Here is a 21,387-nt window from a genome sequence, read left to right as displayed (position 1 = left end):
TTATTGACATATAATTGGGCAAAAAAGTTTTTAATGATTGCCTTAACTTCCTCTTCATTAGAGGTGAGGTCTCCCTTTTCATCTTTGATACTGCTAATTTAGGTTTTCTCTTTTCTTTTCTTTTTTTTAATTAGCTTAACCAGTACTTTATCTATTTCATTAGGTTTTTTTCAAAATACCAGCTTCAGATCTTATTTATTAATTCAATAATTCTTTTACTTTCAATTTTATTAATTTCTCCTTTAATTTTTAGGTTTTTCTAATTTAGTTTTTATCTGGGAATGTTTAATTTGTTCTCTTTCTAGTTTTTTAATTTGCATGCCCAATTCGTTGACCTCTGCCCTCCCTAATTTGTTAACATATGAACTCAAAGATATAAAATTCCCTCTGATTATTGCTTTGGCTGCATCTCATAGATCTTGATAGGATGTCTCATCATTTTCATTCTCTTCAATGAAGTTACTGATTGTTTCTATGATATGTCCTTTAACTAAACAATTTTGGAGAACCATATTATTTAATTTGCAATTAATTTTTTATTTACCTCTCCATGTACCCTTACTAATTATTGCTTGTATTGCATTATGATATGAAAAGGTTGCATTTATTATTTCTGCTTTTTTGCATTTGTTTGCCATGTTTTTATGCTTTAGTACATGGTCAATCATTGTGAATATACCATGTGCTGCTGAAAAAAGTTGATTTCTTTTTGTCCCTATTTATTTTCCTCATAGCTATTAACTCTAATTTTTCTAAGATTTCATTCACATCTCTCATCTCTTTCTTGTTTATTTTATGATTTGATTTATCTAGATATGATAGAGGAAGGTTCGGGTCTTCCACTAGAATAGTTTTACTATCTCCTCCTTCATCTGCTCTTTTAAAAATTTGAATGCTTTCCTTCCTTCTTTCTTGCTTTCTTGTTTTCTTTATTTCTTCTTTTCCTCCTCCTCTTCCTCCTCTTCTCTTTTCATTTTAGTTCTCTTCCACAAAATGACTAATATAGAAAAATGTTTTACATAATTTTACATATAAAATATAGAACACATGGCTAGCTATCATAGGGAGGGGAGAGCCCAGAAAGGGAGGGAAGGTCAGAGGAAAGAAGGAATTTGAAACTCAAGACTTTAGAAAAATGAATGTTAAAAAATTTACATGTAATAGTGGAAAAATTAAATATTGTTTAAAATTGTATTAGCATGTTAGAAAAAGGAAGATAATGAATTCAATTTTTGACATGAGTTTAAGATGTTTATGGGACATCCAATCAGAGGTATCCTATAGGCCTTTGCGAATATGTGTCTAAAGGTCAGCAAAGTATATAATAACATATAATAATATTAATTATGCTGTTATTTATGTTTATTATTAGTAATAATAAGGCAGCTAGTTGACACATTGAGGAAGGCTCATCTTATGAATTAAAATCCAGCTTTAGATGCTACCAAGGTAAGAGATCCTTGGCAAGTCATTAACTCAATTTGTCTCAGTTTCCTCATCTCTATAATGAATTGGAGACTGAAATGGCAAACCGCTCTTGTATTTTTGCCAAGGCAACCTCAAATGGGGCCACAAAGAGTAATACATGATTGAAACAGCTGAGCAATGGCAACTAATAGGAGTATATAATGTAGATTTTAGCCGCATAAGGTATTATGGTCTCATAAACTGTAAACTCATTTTTAAGGAAAAGGAAATAAATTCAAAAGGTCTTTGAGCCCATTCCTCTCTACTACACAAACTTTTCTTCTTCCATGTAGCTGCAGTCTTCTTCCTTAGGCAGTGCTGGGGAAGCTTTCAAAGCAATGAGCTGCAATTTAGCACTTTGCGTTTTTGTTTTGCCTACAGCTGCTCACCATCTTTTCTAATGGTTCTGTTGGTTTTTCTTTCCCTTCTCTCCATTTATATTTCTGTAATCATTACATTTAGTTATTACAGTAGTAGGTGATAAAAGAAAAGCTATTATTATGGAATAATGTGTCCCTTTTTCATTTTAACAGCCTCAAAACTATAGCAGCAAGGCAGATTGTATTGCATTTATCTGATTATCCCAATTACATGGAGAGAAATTTACATTCTTTAACAGGCAAAAAATCTGGTACTCCAGGCTGTACTAGTTTTACTGAAAACAAAAGCACTGATTAAATTTTACAAGTCATCTTTTAAATGAGAGAAACACAGGTCTCTACAACCAAAAAAAAAAAAAATGGTACCCTCCTTGGCATTCTCCAACAGCCAGTCGGCTGGCTTGACATTTTCCCAAGCACTCATGCATTACTCAGTGCTTTCCCGGGAAGATGATTCACATCTGACTTTCCGCATCCAAGAGAACCAAGACTATTCAGTTGACACTATGCAGACGTTGCTTGTGAGCAACCAAGCTGAACTCTTTCCAGAGAGTCACAAGGCTGTGGGAATAATACTGTGATAAAACACTGTTCCTCTCTTTTCCTCTGGATCATTCAGAGCATTTGAGAGATGTTACCATATTCATCTTCATTCTCTGCTGATTAATTTAATCAGGTGGGTTATCACTTCATAAATGAGGACACTAAGGCATCAATCAAGGCCTTGGCTCCCCTACTCCCAAATGGTAGAATATAAAAACATTCATTTTAGATAATTCTGCACAGACTGAGGCCAGGGCCAAGACCAGGGCCAGGGCACTTATTGAATTCTTAACTAAGCAAATAATTCAAATGGCAATGAAAATATTTCTACTGGTAATTGCTAAATGTGACTTCCTTTAAACTAATGAAAAAGTCACTGCAAAGGAAAAAAGAAAATTCTGATTTCAACATCCATTAGTCCCAGACCTCTTAAATAGAACCCTAAACCTACTGAAGAAAAGTGGCATCTGGCTCATTTACAAAGGGGTTTGATGAGCAGACCTTTCCAAAAGGGGAAAAATCTACAAGCCAGGATCTGCTCGCAAATTGTGGGCAATTATCTCTCCAAAGGGAGTGTGTTTGTGTATGTGTGTGTATAATGTGTGTATATATGCATGTACCTTACTCACATGTATGTTCATACACATGCACATTTATGCATGTGTCTGCATAATACCTAAAGATAGCTATATCTGCATGGGCATGCATATACATACACACAGATATATACATAAACACATATAGGCACATATATATGCCCAGACATGTATATGTGGGCATGCATGTGTACACGTGTATGCTATTTGGCAGGTAGGGGTCTCAGTGGATGGAACACTGACCTGGAGTCAGAAAAAACTTGAGCTCAAATCTCACTTCAGACACTTAACTAGCTGTGTGCCCCATGGCAACTCACTTAGTCCCCTTTGCCTCAGTTTCCTCATCTTCACAATGGGCTGAAGAAAGAATGTTTTTTGAGTGTTGTGTGTTTTGGAATGGCCAGGACCCTGGGAGACTATATCTCCTAGGACTCCCTACCACAACTTCCTCAGACACATCCCACTTCCTTTATGGGAGGTGTCCGAGGAAAGTATATAAGAAGAGAAAGAGGGTGACTTTGGGGGCCTTTCCCCCCCCCCCACTGGAGGAGCGCCTTTTTCTGGATTGGAGGAGTGCCATTTTCCCCTACTGGAGGAGAGCCTTTTCTCCCTACCTAACTTTTCATAACTAAATAAACACAGCTAATCTATCCCTAAAGTGTAGCCTGATTTTATTGAGCTCCAAAGGGCTCGTGTAAATTTCCCACTGGGGCTGGGGGGCTACCCCGGCTATCTTCCTTCCCTTCCTAATCCCTACCTTCGATTCCCTTCCTTTCTCCTCCTCCTCCTCCTTCCTTCCTTTTTCAACATCACAATATTGAATGTAACATATATACTTACAAACATAATAATATTTGCTTATATACTTATATACATACCTCATATACATATCTAAGCATGTAATATATACACATATAATAGCATATACATATATTATACACTATCTAATTTTAAATCTAGATTGTACATTTATTTTATCCATCACTAAACTTTTGTTTAGACAATCAAAGCAATACATTAAAACCTAAATTGAAGTGTTGGGGATTTCTGAAGTGTAAATGTTTATATTGAAAATTTAACCATATGTTTTTGACTAAGAATTTATTCAAGTCAACCCCTGTGATTAAAACTCTTCTCAGCCAGAAATCCCAGTCAGTAGCTAAGAACTGTCTCCAATTTTCTGAGCCAAGATTTTCATCTAATATTTAAAGCTTTTAAAATATTATTAATGTTTTTTCAGTTTCCTATGTTCAACTTCATAGTCCATGATTATGAAAATGTGTTCTCCTCAACTAAGCTGCAGCAAAAGGCAGAGCAGTGGAAATCAGGTAGATATAACCTTTGAATGTTTCTTAGAATTCAAGTGTTAACATTAAATTTTTTATTGTTAACACATATCCAAACAACTCCTTCTTTAGATGATCCTTGCCCCAGTCTCAGATTAAATTCATTATGGCAAATACTGATCAACAGTTCAAAACTCCACATTTCTACAGTGACAAGGTTGAAAAAAATGCATCAAAGTGGGCAAGTAGTCACATAATGTCTTCCGCCACACATTTTGGAATCCTTGGTTTTGGTCAGGTTATAGTTATCATCAATTCTTACTTAATCAACAAAGCTTCAACAAATGCTTGAATGGTACTGGGCTTGATTTTTGAGGAATACAGATACAACTAACAGTCTTTGCTGGTAAGAGGCTAACATTCCAGTTGGCACATACTAATATGTACCAATGGAAAAAAATAGAAAAGACTAGTAAAATCTTGAATTATGAAGCCCAAAATCATTCTAAATAGAATTTTAAGAGTGTGTGCATATTTTGGGGGGTACAATAGGGGCAGTAGGAACCACTTTGGGGTATATGGTAAGATAATCAACTTAGACCATTTTTTTCTTTTCTCTGCCAGAAAGCATATGTGTTCAAAGGAGAAAAAAAAGTGTTAAACAGAACATTAGAAGATGATAAAAAAAAAGAAAGCTTCGAGTCCTCTAACAAATTCAGATTACTAGTGAAAAAATAAAATATAAATATGTGGGTCTGGTAAGATATGTATTGATAGGGTATTAATAGTTATTCAATAGGTATGGTATAGATTGGATGATGTTAACTGAATCACTAGGTTCTTAATTGTTCTTGGGCCAGTAACTCAAATCCTATTGATCTGGGTAAGGATTTTAGGAAGAGGATGTTAAAGTAACAACAAGGGTTTATTAAATTAACTAGGATAGATAAGGGAAGGGATTGGGATGAACCAACTAGGACAGATCTGGATTCCCTCCTACCAAGGTTCAACAGGTTTTCCATACTGATCTCTCTACATTACTCAGCTGCCTAACTCAATCCTATCCAGAGTTTCCCCTATGATGGTATTTAAAGCAAGGGAAAGCTGGAAGATAAAACAGGTTCACTGGGCTGATTGGGAGATCTCACATCTGTTGTCCTTCAAGGGTCTTTTAGGAATCCAGTAGGTCTCAGCAATTAATCCAAAGGGATAGGGACTAAGGCTCTTGACTCCACTGCCCACAACTCAACCTCTTCCCAGCCAGTGAAATCTTGATAGTTGATGATCCACAGAGGCAGGAGATTTAGAGATAAAAACAGCTAGTACCTTCTGGGTGTAAGTCCAGGGACATGGGACCAACACAGCCATTGTAACCATGGAAAAAATTTAAAAATATATTTTAAAAATTTATTTCATAAAATATTTCCAAATTATATGTAAAATTTTTAAGAATCATTAAAAAAATTGGAGTTTCAAATTCTCTCCCTCCCACACTACCTCCTTCCTTGAGAAGGCTAGTAATGTGAATTATACATGTGAAGTTATCCAAAATATTTCTGTTATTCATTTTGCAACAGAAAAGACAAAGAAATAAAATAAGAAAAATAAAGAAAGTACATAAAAAACATATTCTTCAATCTGCTTTCAGAGTTCATTGGTCCCATTTCTTGTAGTCAGCATTTTTCACCTTGGTATTTTGGAATTATCTTTGATCATTGTCTTGATCAGAGTAGATAAGTCTGTCACCATTGATCACATTTATAATACTGCAGTTTCTATGTAGAATGTTTTTCATTTTCTAGTCATTTCACTTTACATGAGTTCATATAAGTATTCCCAAATTTTTCTGAAACCATCCTGCTTACTATTTCAAATAAGTCCTTTTCCCTTTTCTTTGATCTCTTTGGGAAATAGGTTAATGATATTCTTACATCAAAGGGAATGCAGTGTCTATCCCTTTGGGAGAACTAAATTTCTAAATTTGAATTGATGGACTAGTTCACAACTCTATCAATGATACACTAGTATATCAATTTTTCAATATCTTCTCCAGCATTTGTCATTTTCTTTTTCTGTCATGTTAGCCAATTTAATCACTGTGTTAGAATCTCAGAGTTGTTAAAAGTTACATTTCTCTAATCAGTAGTGATATAGAACATTTTTCATGTAACTAGGAATAGCTTTGATTTCTTCTTCTGAAAACTGCCTCTTTGTATCCTTTAACCATTTATCAACTGGGGTATGGCTCTTATTTTCATATCTTGGTTCATTTTGCTATATATTTGAGAAAATAAGGCCTTTGCAGCTTCCAACTGGTCAGAATCTTGCCACAGAGCTAATGGTAAGAATTTAATAATTTCCTTGACTTCCATGCACAGATGGAACAGTGACATGGAAATATAGAACAAGGTCTAAAATTAATCAAAATGAGGTTTATAGATTTTCATAGGTCATAGTGCTCTATTTTAAAAATCAGTTATTGATCAATGAATCAATAAACATTTATTAAACATAGTGCTCACTAACTCAATGACTGACACATGTAGTTTTTAAAAATAAGAGTTAAACAGCCTCTGCCCCAAAGAGCTAAGAGTTTAGTTGGGATAGATAACATATATATATTTACATATATACACATATATATACACACTTTTATATACACATGTATGTCAATGTATTGTATACTATATTCATATGTCTGTATTCAGACTGCCACATAGACATGTTTATATATGCATACATGCATAAATCATATATAATAGATTGGGAGAAAGGGTGGTCAGTGAAGGTTTTATGTAGAAGGTATTTGACCTTGATTATGAATAAATCAGAGAAGTCTTCATATGTCTGGGATAAACAACCCCAGAGAGAAAACAACTCACTTACTTGTTTGAGGCCTGAAAGTTATTCTCAACCTATTTTATTCTGTATGCAAAGATAGTTTACCAGGATATGGTCACTGTGTATGATACAGCATCTTGGAGGCGTATCAGGGTGGCACATGAGCACCAAAAGAAGAAAGTAGCCTTCACATGCATGTGTTTTTGTTTATTTATATGGAGAGATATTAAGATTTATATCTATATTTATATAAATTAGTCATCTATTATATATGTGTATATAAATATATTCATTTATGTTTTTATTTTTATATTCTATAAAATATATTTATATTTATTTATGTATATATAAAATGTTATATATAAATACATGTAATATATAAAGATTATATTTATATGTAATATATCTATAATTATAATATATCTTAATGAATAAAATATTAAAGGAGTATATTCTATATATAAATATATAATTATATATCACTCTTACACTGTCTTTCTACCTCATAGCTAAATTTCACATAGTACTTGGGCAAGCATTTGCATGTGTATGTGTGTGGAATTACATGTGCTCAATGTACATGCCTTACTTCTATTGACTTTCAAACTATTTCTCTCTATACCACAGTATCTGTGTGTATTTTTGGGAGGGGTATGTCTCAGACTCCGGAGGGACTGTTTATTCTAATTGTTCTTGCTATACCTTCTCAGGAAATCCCTTTCCCAAAAACTAATTGATGCATAGGCTGATTTAACAAGTACATTGGTGGGGGCTTGTGAGAAACAGTGACAGAACCCCTCAGAAATTCACTATTTTTCCTGAGAGATGAAGGAGTAGTCAGCCACTCTCTGATGACTTAATCTCTGAGCTATAGTGATCATAATGGTAGTAGCAGAGGAGAATATTATATTCTACTTCTTTGATCAAGGTTTTTGAACTATAAATCAATTCTTATAAAATGTGCTATTTGTACCTATAGGACTGAAATACAGAAATACAAACTTCTAAAAGACTGGTTCATTTTTAGTTGGCAATTTTGGAAGCAATTGGTGTATTCTAAACTGTCAAAACACACTCATGTTAGGGGGCAGCTGGGTAGCTCAGTGGATTGAGAACCAGACCTAGAGATGGGAGGTCCTAGATTCAAATGTGGCCTCAGACACGTCCTAGCTGTGTGACCCTGGGCAAGTCACTTGACCCCCATTGCCTAGTCCTTACCATTCTTCTGCCTTGGAACCAACACACAGTATTGACTCCAAGACGGAAGGTAAGAGTTTTAAAAAAAATAAACCATAAACTCATGTTAAAAAGACATAAGAACAAGACCATAACCGGTCAGGAGCTTCTTTGGAATGTACAATTTTAGAAGTATGTATTTTTGCATTTCCATTTTACAGGTCCAAACTATAAAATGTTGCAGCATTTGTAATGCACAATTTTAATGTCTTACAAAAAACCTAACTGATGAAATTTGTATGACCTAATAATTATTACCAGGAGTAATAACTGAATTAGTAATTTTGTTGGCTTACTTAGATTTTTTACCACATGATTCTGAGATAATTGATTTACTGAAAGAAGCTGGTTTACTTGTAGCTGTCTTCCCAGCAAAAACATTGCTTTCAAGTGCAGGGAACCTCAAAATGGCCTTAAATAAGTCCTACACTCTGGCCTTAGCTTAACCATCATATGATTAAGCTTTGGTAAGAGTGAGGGACGTGGAACTTTCTTATTTCTTCTAAACCTTTAAGTTAGGGATTCTACATAAATTCTCTCTCCCAAACATTCATTTTCAACTCAGAATTCCTTATATCATCTCTCATTCTCTCCTTCTTTACTCCAGCTTTTGACAGTGAGGTGGACTATTTTTTTTGCCAAGTTCAATCTCTCTTTGTCTCTCTTCTTTTCAATTCCCTCCTCTCCTCCCCTTCTCCTTGTCTTTCTGTCTCTTGATTGTCTTTCTGTCCATTTCTCTGTGTCTTAGGTTATTTGTCCCTCTCTGGCATTGTGTCTCTGACATTGTGTTTCTGTCTCTTTCTCTGTCTCGCTGATTCTCTCTGTCTGTCTTTTTCTCTCTCTGTCTTCATCTCTCTGTCCTTCTCTCTGTGTCTCTGTTTTCTTTTCTGTGTCTCTGTCTCTGCCTCTGTCTGTCTGTCTCCTTTCCTTCCTCTTCTTCCCAATCGTCAACTTTTGCCAAGTATTTCATATTTTGTCATCCTGACTCTGATATTATGGATGTAAATCACTTTATAGTCCAAAAGGAGCATACAATGAGTGCTTTGTATATTGTTATTTTTATTAATGATATTCAGTGTTAAGATATATCTCACATTTAGTTTTAAACACCTTATTTTTTAAAAAGCCATTATTGACCAAATTATAAGTACCAAGCTTTAAGATGTAAATAGATTGCTAATATACCGGCATTATAAAATTGTGGGAGGAAAAGTTCATAAAAATACACTAGAAATAAAGAATTTTTTGTTGTTGTTGTTTGTTTGTTTTCTAAGATGTGAAGAGTTCCCTGGTGGAGCAAGGAAGGAAAGGATTTCACTGAGCAGAATCAAGAGGCAGGATGTTTTGAGAATAAATGCTAAGCCAGATCAGAAATCAATAAAAAAGAAGATAAGAAAAAAGAAAGGTCACTGGAGAACTAAAATGTTAGAAGGGGAAAAAAAGAAAAGCAGTGTGGAGGAAATTGAGGACATGAGCAAAGCAGCAGAGTGGAATGGCAGGATAACAGACATATAAAGAAAGATTTAAAAAACCTCTACAGAAAAAGATTTCAGACATTTTTTGGGAAAGTCTACCATGGCACTAAATAAATACAAGCACCAAGGGCAGGGAATCATCAAAGCCATGTTTCTAATTTTAATCTCCTCTCACTTGCCTGGTTCAACATAGCATATTATTTAATCCTCTATTAAATAATATTTTCTCTCTCATCTTTTCCCTCTCTTGCCCCACAAAGCTCCAAAGAGTGATTCTGTCTCTAGGTTTTTGCTACATATGTAATTTTATGAAAAGAAAGTTGTCAGCACTAGAATCCTCCACAGAAATTCTGGGTTCGTCCTCAGAAGGCCTGTAATTTTATGCATGAGATCAGTCTTTGGCCAATCACAAGACATTTCCTTTGTGGTGTCATTTGCCAAAACTCTCTAATATTCTTAAACTTTGTAAGGATTTAACTATACTTGCCACCCCCATTAGATCATGCATTCCTTGAGGGCAGAGAATGTCTTTTGCATTTTTTCTGGTATTTCCCAAACCTTAGCATAGTGTTTGGGACATAGTAGGCATTTTAAAAATGATTGTTGACTGACAATACCTAGTTTATGGTTCTGATTGATGTATTGATTCAGTTGGCATTCTTTAATCNATGTAATATATCTATAATTATAATATATCTTAATGAATAAAATATTAAAGGAGTATATTCTATATATAAATATATAATTATATATCACTCTTACACTGTCTTTCTACCTCATAGCTAAATTTCACATAGTACTTGGGCAAGCATTTGCATGTGTATGTGTGTGGAATTACATGTGCTCAATGTACATGCCTTACTTCTATTGACTTTCAAACTATTTCTCTCTATACCACAGTATCTGTGTGTATTTTTGGGAGGGGTATGTCTCAGACTCCGGAGGGACTGTTTATTCTAATTGTTCTTGCTATACCTTCTCAGGAAATCCCTTTCCCAAAAACTAATTGATGCATAGGCTGATTTAACAAGTACATTGGTGGGGGCTTGTGAGAAACAGTGACAGAACCCCTCAGAAATTCACTATTTTTCCTGAGAGATGAAGGAGTAGTCAGCCACTCTCTGATGACTTAATCTCTGAGCTATAGTGATCATAATGGTAGTAGCAGAGGAGAATATTATATTCTACTTCTTTGATCAAGGTTTTTGAACTATAAATCAATTCTTATAAAATGTGCTATTTGTACCTATAGGACTGAAATACAGAAATACAAACTTCTAAAAGACTGGTTCATTTTTAGTTGGCAATTTTGGAAGCAATTGGTGTATTCTAAACTGTCAAAACACACTCATGTTAGGGGGCAGCTGGGTAGCTCAGTGGATTGAGAACCAGACCTAGAGATGGGAGGTCCTAGATTCAAATGTGGCCTCAGAGACTTCCCAGCTGTGTGACCCTGGGCAAGTCACTTAACCCCCATTGCCTACCCTTAACACTCTTCTGCCTTGGAACCAACACACAGTATTGACTTCAAGACGGAAGGTAAGAGTTTTAAAAAAAATAAACCATAAACTCATGTTAAAAAGACATAAGAACAAGACCATAACCGGTCAGGAGCTTCTTTGGAATGTACAATTTTAGAAGTATGTATTTTTGCATTTCCATTTTACAGGTCCAAACTATAAAATGTTGCAGCATTTGTAATGCACAATTTTAATGTCTTACAAAAAACCTAACTGATGAAATTTGTATGACCTAATAATTATTACCAGGAGTAATAACTGAATTAGTAATTTTGTTGGCTTACTTAGATTTTTTACCACATGATTCTGAGATAATTGATTTACTGAAAGAAGCTGGTTTACTTGTAGCTGTCTTCCCAGCAAAAACATTGCTTTCAAGTGCAGGGAACCTCAAAATGGCCTTAAATAAGTCCTACACTCTGGCCTTAGCTTAACCATCATATGATTAAGCTTTGGTAAGAGTGAGGGACGTGGAACTTTCTTATTTCTTCTAAACCTTTAAGTTAGGGATTCTACATAAATTCTCTCTCCCAAACATTCATTTTCAACTCAGAATTCCTTATATCATCTCTCATTCTCTCCTTCTTTACTCCAGCTTTTGACAGTGAGGTGGACTATTTTTTTTGCCAAGTTCAATCTCTCTTTGTCTCTCTTCTTTTCAATTCCCTCCTCTCCTCCCCTTCTCCTTGTCTTTCTGTCTCTTGATTGTCTTTCTGTCCATTTCTCTGTGTCTTAGGTTATTTGTCCCTCTCTGGCATTGTGTCTCTGACATTGTGTTTCTGTCTCTTTCTCTGTCTCGCTGATTCTCTCTGTCTGTCTTTTTCTCTCTCTGTCTTCATCTCTCTGTCCTTCTCTCTGTGTCTCTGTTCTCTTTTCTGTGTCTCTGTCTCTGCCTCTGTCTGTCTGTCTCCTTTCCTTCCTCTTCTTCCCAATCGTCAACTTTTGCCAAGTATTTCATATTTTGTCATCTTGACTCTGATATTATGGATGTAAATCACTTTGTAGTCCAAAAGGAGCATACAATGAGTGCTTTGTATATTGTTATTTTTATTAATGATATTCAGTGTTAAGATATATCTCACATTTAGTTTTAAACACCTTATTTTTTAAAAAGCCATTATTGACCAAATTATAAGTACCAAGCTTTAAGATGTAAATAGATTGCTAATATACCGGCATTATAAAATTGTGGGAGGAAAAGTTCATAAAAATACACTAGAAATAAAGAATTTTTTGTTGTTGTTGTTGTTGTTTGTTTGTTTTCTAAGATGTGAAGAGTTCCCTGGTGGAGCAAGGAAGGAAAGGATTTCACTGAGCAGAATCAAGAGGCAGGATGTTTTGAGAATAAATGCTAAGCCAGATCAGAAATCAATAAAAAAGAAGATAAGAAAAAAGAAAGGTCACTGGAGAACTAAAATGTTAGAAGGGGGAAAAAAAGAAAAGCAGTGTGGAGGAAATTGAGGACATGAGCAAAGCAGCAGAGTGGAATGGCAGGATAACAGACATATAAAGAAAGATTTAAAAAACCTCTACAGAAAAAGATTTCAGACATTTTTTGGGAAAGTCTACCATGGCACTAAATAAATACAAGCACCAAGGGCAGGGAATCATCAAAGCCATGTTTCTAATTTTAATCTCCTCTCACTTGCCTGGTTCAACATAGCATATTATTTAATCCTCTATTAAATAATATTTTCTCTCTCATCTTTTCCCTCTCTTGCCCCACAAAGCTCCAAAGAGTGATTCTGTCTCTAGGTTTTTGCTACATATGTAATTTTATGAAAAGAAAGTTGTCAGCACTAGAATCCTCCACAGAAATTCTGGGTTCGTCCTCAGAAGGCCTGTAATTTTATGCATGAGATCAGTCTTTGGCCAATCACAAGACATTTCCTTTGTGGTGTCATTTGCCAAAACTCTCTAATATTCTTAAACTTTGTAAGGATTTAACTATACTTGCCACCCCCATTAGATCATGCATTCCTTGAGGGCAGAGAATGTCTTTTGCATTTTTTCTGGTATTTCCCAAACCTTAGCATAGTGTTTGGGACATAGTAGGCATTTTAAAAATGATTGTTGACTGAAAATACCTAGTTTATGGTTCTGATTGATGTATTGATTCAGTTGGCATTCTTTAATCACTGGGTCTCTTATAATTACAACAATCAGCATGGATTTATAATTCCACTCTTACATTTAGTGTAAAGTGGAGTTATCTCCAAATCTCACTCCCTCATTACACTGATGGACCAAGGCTGGCATCTACTCTTAAGGTTCTATGAGTAATCCTGAATGTGTGGGTCCCTGGCACGACCACTTATGGATCCCAAAGATAAGCTTCTCATTCAGTCAGTTTTACTCAATTATCTTTTTATCAAAATAATATTTACTAAGACAGTACAGTAAGAAAAATTGATATAAAGAACCCCTTTCCCTCCCAGAAGCCAAAGCCATATTCTTCCACAAGAACACATAGCTCCTGATTCTTTATGACCTGGAAGTCCTCTTTTGAATTTCTGAATTCTTTTCTGTCACAAAATGTCTTGCTCTGTAAAGAGGATTCCTCCTTTGTTTGATTGTCTCTGTTTATGTGTACTTATTTATGTTTGCCCTTGGAATGTTCATGTTTATCCTCTTTCAAATGGATGTGTTCTGTTTTACTGGTCTAATTTCTCTGATAATATGGTTAATGAGGAAGTTTGTTGGTGTGGAGAGACAGAAAGGAGAAAAAGAAGCTTTCCTTTCCATTCTCATCTTTACTCTCATCTTCAAGAATGTTTCCTTCCTGGGGTCTTGGCTCCAATTTTCACCCGATAATCATTTGAACCATTCTACTCCATCACCAGAATTGTGTGCCGTTTCACTGCTTTTCTACTAAGATTATTTAAGCTATTTAAAGCCCCCCAGAGCCCTGGGTTTTTTTTTTTGCAGTTTTTTTTAGCTTGTTTGGTTAGCCAATCAGTTGTTCTGTTGGTCAAAGAAGTATGAACATATATAGAAAAATAAGAGGATATAGACTATCCATTTTCATTACATATTTAAAATTCACTATGCCCAAACATTGGTTGATAGGAGGATGTTGAACTCCCCTCCTTTATACTAGGAGATTTGGGTGATATTGCAAGAGTAAAAGACCATATTTTTGGCTTGAATGCAGTTTTAAAACCCTCCCTCCCCCCTTATCTGCTTATTATAGTCACCTCCCCCCACTCCTACAAACCTAAGCTATTTTCAGAGAAGAATACCATAGTTCAGTCTTGTATGTCCTTCTCTTAAAGCCACTACTTCCCTCTTTAATGCCAGGGTCTCCTATTGTAAGGATGGATAAGATTAGGGAAGAATTCAAAGCACCTCCCTTTCCTGTCATTGCTCTTTCTACATTTCAATATTTACAGTTTCATTAGTGTAAACTCTGTTAGGGCAGTAGGTAGTCCAGTGCAGAGAGTGCCAGGCCTATAGTCAAGAAGATCCATCTTCCTGAGTTTTAATCTGACTCCAAACATTTAACTAGGTGTGTGACTCTGGCTAAGTCACCTAAGCCTTTTTGCCTTAGTTGCCTCATCCATAAAATGAGGTGGAGAAAAAAATGGCAAATCACTCTAATATCTCTGCCAATAAAACCCTAAATGGGGATATGAAAAATAGGACAGAATTGAAAGGACTAAACCACAACCAAAAGCCTTCTCACTCCCATCTTCTCATGTCTACCTAACAATAGCTTGAAAGGTGTCATCCTAATGCTTTAATAACTTTAAAACATGAATGCTTTCAAGACATATTTTGAAATAAAAATCAGTTTAGAATGAATGATATTGAGCAAAATGTAATCTGACTTCTGTGTGTGGTAGTTACTTTAACATATTCCAGTAGAAAGGATTAAAAATTGCAATATGCTAGTCCTAAAGAGTATTCCCTTTACGTTTCAGTCATAAAGAGACAACCATGTTACAAATTTAATGGCAAATTACAAAGATTCAGTATGCAAAAGTTTAATATTGTAATCTAATAAGATACACCCTAAATAGAGATATATTTAATATTCTGCACAGTTGCTGCAGGCTGATCACCTGCTTATAACTAGGTTAACTTTTTTACAATCAAACCAAATGTTTATAATTCTCATTTTGCTTTGTTAATTTTGTTATATCTATGACCAGTAAAAATATCAACTACCTTTTCTAAAACCATATGAAGTTTAATCCACATTTCAATTTCTTGAACTTACATACATGCAGACCTACAGATTAAAAAAAATTCTCAATCTGACTTTGAACACCAGGGTTCCCTGTGCCCAGGAAGATTACCTCATCTCCCCACCTACCATATTCCTTTCAAACTGAGGGGATCCTCAGCTAAAATAGTTTCAGTCATGTCCTTGATCTTCCTAACTATTTGCTCCATCACCAATTTATGCAGAATGATAAAAGATTTGAAATTGATTGTGTAGGACTTACAAGTGAAGGCAGGAATTGGAGATTCACTGTCCTGTAGGAGTAGAGAGGTGGGAACATATATGAAAGATGTTGTGAATTAGAAATGACAAGATCTGTCAAAGGACGAGTATGATCAGATCAGTGGTTTCCTTACATAACTTTCCTGATTTTCCTGTGATAGCTTTCTCCCACAACACAACCTGGTTGACCTCAGCTCGCCTGATTCAGCTTCCTAGTCTGGAGGCATAAAAGATCCCATGTAATGTGTTCTCTTAGACACTGAGGTGGGTTCCTAAGACCATGCAAGTCACATTGTCTTGCCCTGATCACTGACTGACTAGAAACAGTTTCCAGATGTGTAAGAGTGGTGGAGATTTTATCCTTACAATATATCCTTGTTATGTTCGAGTAAATCAAAACTGGTCTTTTGTTAAATGTTACCCCTTTTGCCTTTCTTTATATCATCAGAACTTAGTTCAGTGCCTGCAACATAATAGGTACTTAATAAAGGCTAACTGACTGACTTACTAATAGGGGACCTGGAACTCTACACTACCAAAGTAGGGCAAGAAAGTAAAGTCAAAGTGATATGATGGTACTATGCTAAAGTTCTTTATCATGAGATAATATCTTGCATTTAATAATTAAAGAAAAGAATCAAAACACAAATACTTTCAAATGAGTATTGACAGTCATTAATATTTAAGTATATTCATAAAGGGGAGAGGAGAAAACAGAATTTTAGGGATCTAAACACCTAGATGGAACCAAAAGGGGTGAAACTGAGAGGGGAAATAAGTACAGAAAAGGAACCTGGGAGGAGTAAAGAAAAATTTACCTAATCCAAATAGATTTTCACCCCACCCCTCCCCAGTTTTTAAAAATTCATTTTACTCTCATTTTTATTTATCGTGGTCACTGAAATATGGCTCTTTTTAAATGACTCTGCATACCTGATTACCATTTCCTATAATGCTTGCCCCTATAATCCATATCCTCAATTCATTGGTCATAGAGGTAAAGGAAGAACATTCTTTGCTCCTTATTACCACTTCCCCACTCTCATACTGCCACTATCACTCCACAATCTCCCTTCCTGGAGGTTAGTTTATACCAAATTTCTTATCCAATCAAGATATTCAATCTTCTCAGTCTCAGGACATTGTCTCTCTATTCTCAATAATTTCAGTATTGGCTCACAGTCTTCCTCTCCAACCTACTTCCTTTCCTCAAACTCAGGGACTTCATCATAAATATTGATGCACCCTCAAAGGCCTTAACTTCCCAGATTAATTGGTTCCCATGACCTGTTCCTTCATTATACCTCAATTGCACACAGAAATTGTCATAAACTTCATCTTGTCATGAGCTACAACAGTGTCACTTCCATGTCCATACATTCTAAAATTCATTTATCTAATTATAATTTTGTATCATTTCATAATTATTTATTATTATTATTCCTATTGACTCCCAGAGGAGCATAGGGCCGCAACCATCTCACGCCAACGGACTCTGTTCTGGGCAACTTCCCCCAACTGGGCCCATGTCACTCCGACGGTCCCTGTCTCCTTCTCGGCAGATCTCCGCCAGGTCTGCCATCCGATGTCCAAGATGTGACGCAGGCACCCGGCAACAAAGACCTGGAGTTTGTTGGCTTTTGCCAGCATGTGTCATGGACTCTGTTGGAGAGCAATCTTCCAGACTAGGCGATTGTTGGTTTTGTTGGTTTAATGAGGCTGCAGTTTCTTTAGCAAGTGAGATTTTTACGGGGTGAGGTTGCTAGCCTCGCGCCCAACCCTCCTCCTTTTTCAGCCGGGCTTGGGACCGTCCTTGGCGGAGTTATTTATGCCTTAAAGCCCTAACTATGATCTTCCTCCTCACTGTGACCACCATTTCCTCTTCTCACCATTTTACTCACTGTGGCTACATTCTTCTCCTTTACCTATCTTGACCACTTAATCTACCAGTTCCACTCTCTATGATCATCTTTTGGTGAGCCCCTTGCCACTGTAATCTATCACCAATCACATCTTTCCAAATCTCAGCCCTAGATTATTGTCACCTCCTTCCGTCTTATTCATGTGCTAATTAATTTAAGTTGGAGAAAATCATGGTAGGAAAAACATGGTAACTATACAAAATTATGTTACTTAATCTCAGTTGAGGTCATCACCAAAGCAAAGAAGTCTTTTTATAGTCACTAATTAATTTGCTATCCCATTCTCTCTATCAATATACATTAATTTCTTCAAAATGTGTTACCTATTGGGCAGCTGGGTAGCTCAGTGGAGTGANTTCCACCTATGAGACAATACACCGAAGTACAAGGGTTTAAAAAAAAATGTGTTACCTATGAAAACCACCTTCCTATTTCTTTCTAGTAACTAAGGACTTTGCCTTATAATTCACCATCAAAAATTGACACCACTTGATGAGAGCTCTCTTCTAATCATCTAAATATGTTATGATGATAATAACAGATAATTTGGAGAAACAGATAATGTGTCAGGGCCAATATTAGAGCTTCAAGTCAAAGGCCACAGATTGACAGGCTTCAGTGAGGAAAGGAGGGGGCTAAACACTCCTGAATCTCAAACCCCTCCCCCTCTAACTGCTTCTGCTTCAGTTGGTAATGAAGACAGGGATAAGATTCATCTGGTAAGTTTCTGTTATGGCTGAAACCCCAATGATGTTCCTTTTCTTTAATTTACATTCCTCACAGGTCAGTTAGAGGAGTAAATAGAAGCTAGCTATCTAACTGCTGAAGGACAGAGGAGATCTTCTTAAACTGACAGCAGACAGGATTCAAACTTGATGTCCAGACTGAGTTGTGAGTATTTTCCCCCAAACAATTATCAGGCACAGATTTGAAGATAAAGGTTATATTAAGTAATAACAAGGAAACTAGAGAAGGTTAATGAAGGTTTTAAGATAATGAGAGGAGACCCTGAACTGTTAAGTAGATGCTGCCCTTCCCCCTCCCCACAGGAGGGGATGAAGCACTTAACTGAAACTGGCTCTCTTGCTATTAATGAATATCTTTACTCTCTAATCACTAAGTAATTATATATAGATATTAATGAAGAATAGTAATAACAAACAGGCTAACCCTATTAGTAGAAACCACTAGCTTATGCTACAATGGCCACCTCAGGTGAACCCTCAAGTCTGGAGTAGCAAGCAGAGTGTTTGCTCACTTCAACCTCCACAAAATAACTGACTCAAACCCTTCTCAACTGCCCCCTCACCCACAGTTCTCCAGGGGGGTCCCCTGGAATTCTGGGTGAGGCTATCCCTGTCCCTTTGCAGGGATTCCATGCTTTGCATCTCCACACAACATATATCACTAAGGCATCTCTACAACTATTTCTTCTTTCATTTCTTTTTCTGACAAATTGGTGGCCTTTTTCCATTCCAAGACAAACTCTTCTATATGTGCTCTGATTCCTATTATCTCCTATCTTCTTCAAGCAGGTTGGTCCTACTCTCACCTCTATTTTCTCTTTAATCTTTAAGCTCTATCTCCTAGCTTCTTCCTATTTCCTACAACTATTCCTATGTTTCCACCATCTAAAAACAAACAACTCTCACTTGACTCCATTGACCCAACTAGTTATTTTACGAAATCTCTCCTCTCTTTGTTAGGTAAACTCTTTAAGGAAGATGTCTAGTGCCTTGGTAGAGTAACTTCCAATCTCATCATTCACCTGAAACTGCTCTCTCAAGTTGCCAATGATATCCTAACCGCTGATCTAATAATAGCTTTTTGTCAAAATTTGCCTTTCTTGACCTATTGTAGACCTATCTGTAATCACTTCTCATTCCTGGATACCCTCTCTTCTTTAGGTTTTCTCAACATTGTTCTCTCCTAAATCTTCTCCTACTTGTTTGACCACTTATTTTTACTGTCTTTGGATGGATCTTTAGCCATTTAGTCATTCAGTAATAGCCATAAGCCATTAAGTGTCATCCGAGGCCCTTCTCTCTTCCTTCTATAACTAATCTATCACTTCTTATCACTTCAATTATCTTCTCTTCATAGATGATCATTATATTTATATAACCAGTTCTAGTCTCTCTCCTGATCCACAGTATATATCATCAACTGACTTTTGGACATCTCAAACTGGATGGTGTACAGGCTCAAACTCAATGTGAATAAAACATAACTCATTTGTTTTCCCATCAAAACCTCCTCCATTATCAACTTTTCTGTTACTGTTGGGCCTTTCCAGTCAGTGTCATCCTTGACTTCGCATTCACACTCATTTCATATATCCAGTCCATCAACAAATGTTGTTATTTCTAATGTCTCAACATCATTCTTATATGTCCTCATCTGCTACTGTAATACACTACTCATTAAGTTACCATCTTGGTGCAGACCCTTGGTGCAACTATCAAAATGATCCTTTAAAATCAATTTATTTATTTATTTAACCATCAACTTATTTATTTATTTGTTTGTTTGTGCAAACAAATGAATGAATGAATGAATTTTATATTTTATTTATTTATTTTACTTTATAAAATATTTTTATTTTATTTATTCATTCATTTATATATTTATTTTATTGTATTATTTTTATATATTATATTTATATATTATATTATATTATTATATAATATATATTATATTATATAATAATATAAAATATATTATATAGTAATATATCATTTATTTATTTATTTGTTTGTTTGTTTGTTTGTTTATTTATTTATTTATTATAAAGTTTATAATATTTTTCCGTGGTTACACGATTCATGTTCTTTCCCTCCTCTCCTCCCGCTCCTCCTGTAGCCAACAAGCAATTCCATTGAGTTTTACATGCATCATTGATCGAGACCTATTTCCATATTATTAATATTTGCAACAGAGTGATTGTTTAGAGTCTATATTCCCAATCATTTCCCCATCAAACCATGTGATCAATCATATTTTTTTCTTCTGGGTTTCTACTCCAGCACTTCTTTTTCTGGATGTTGATAGTGTCCTGGATCATTGCATTGCTGCTAGTAGAGAATTCCATTACATTCTATTGTGCCACAGTGTGTCAGTCTCATGTACATTATTCTCCTGGTTCTGCTCCTTTCACTCCGCATCAATTCTTGGAGGTCCTTCCAGGTCACATGGAATTACTCCAGTTCATTATTCCTCTTAACACAATAGTATCCCATCACCAACAGATACCACAATTTGTTCAAACATTCCCCAAATGATGGACATCCCCTCATTTTCCACTTTTTTGCCACCACTAAGTGCAGCTATAAATATTTGTGTACATGTATTTTCCCCTATTTCTATTTGGGGTACAAACTCAGCAGTGGTATGGCTGGATCAAAAGATAGGCAGTCTTTTAAAGCCTTTTGGGCATAATTCCAAATTGCCTTCCAGAATAGTTGAATCAATTCACAAGTCCACCAGCAATGCATTAATGTCCCAATTTTGTCACATCCCTTCCATTATTTATTACTTTCCTTTGCTGTCAAATTGGGGGATGCTTATCAATTGGAGAATGGCTTGATTTTTTGTATAATGTATTTAGCTCCTTATAAATTTGAGAAATTAGACCTTTGTCAGAGGTTTTTGTTATAAAGATCCCCCCCCCC

The sequence above is a fragment of the Gracilinanus agilis genome, chromosome 6, assembly GCF_016433145.1.
Source record: "Gracilinanus agilis isolate LMUSP501 chromosome 6, AgileGrace, whole genome shotgun sequence".
In the NCBI taxonomy this organism is placed as follows: Eukaryota; Metazoa; Chordata; class Mammalia; order Didelphimorphia; family Didelphidae; genus Gracilinanus; species Gracilinanus agilis.
This window is presented reverse-complemented; position numbering follows the sequence as displayed.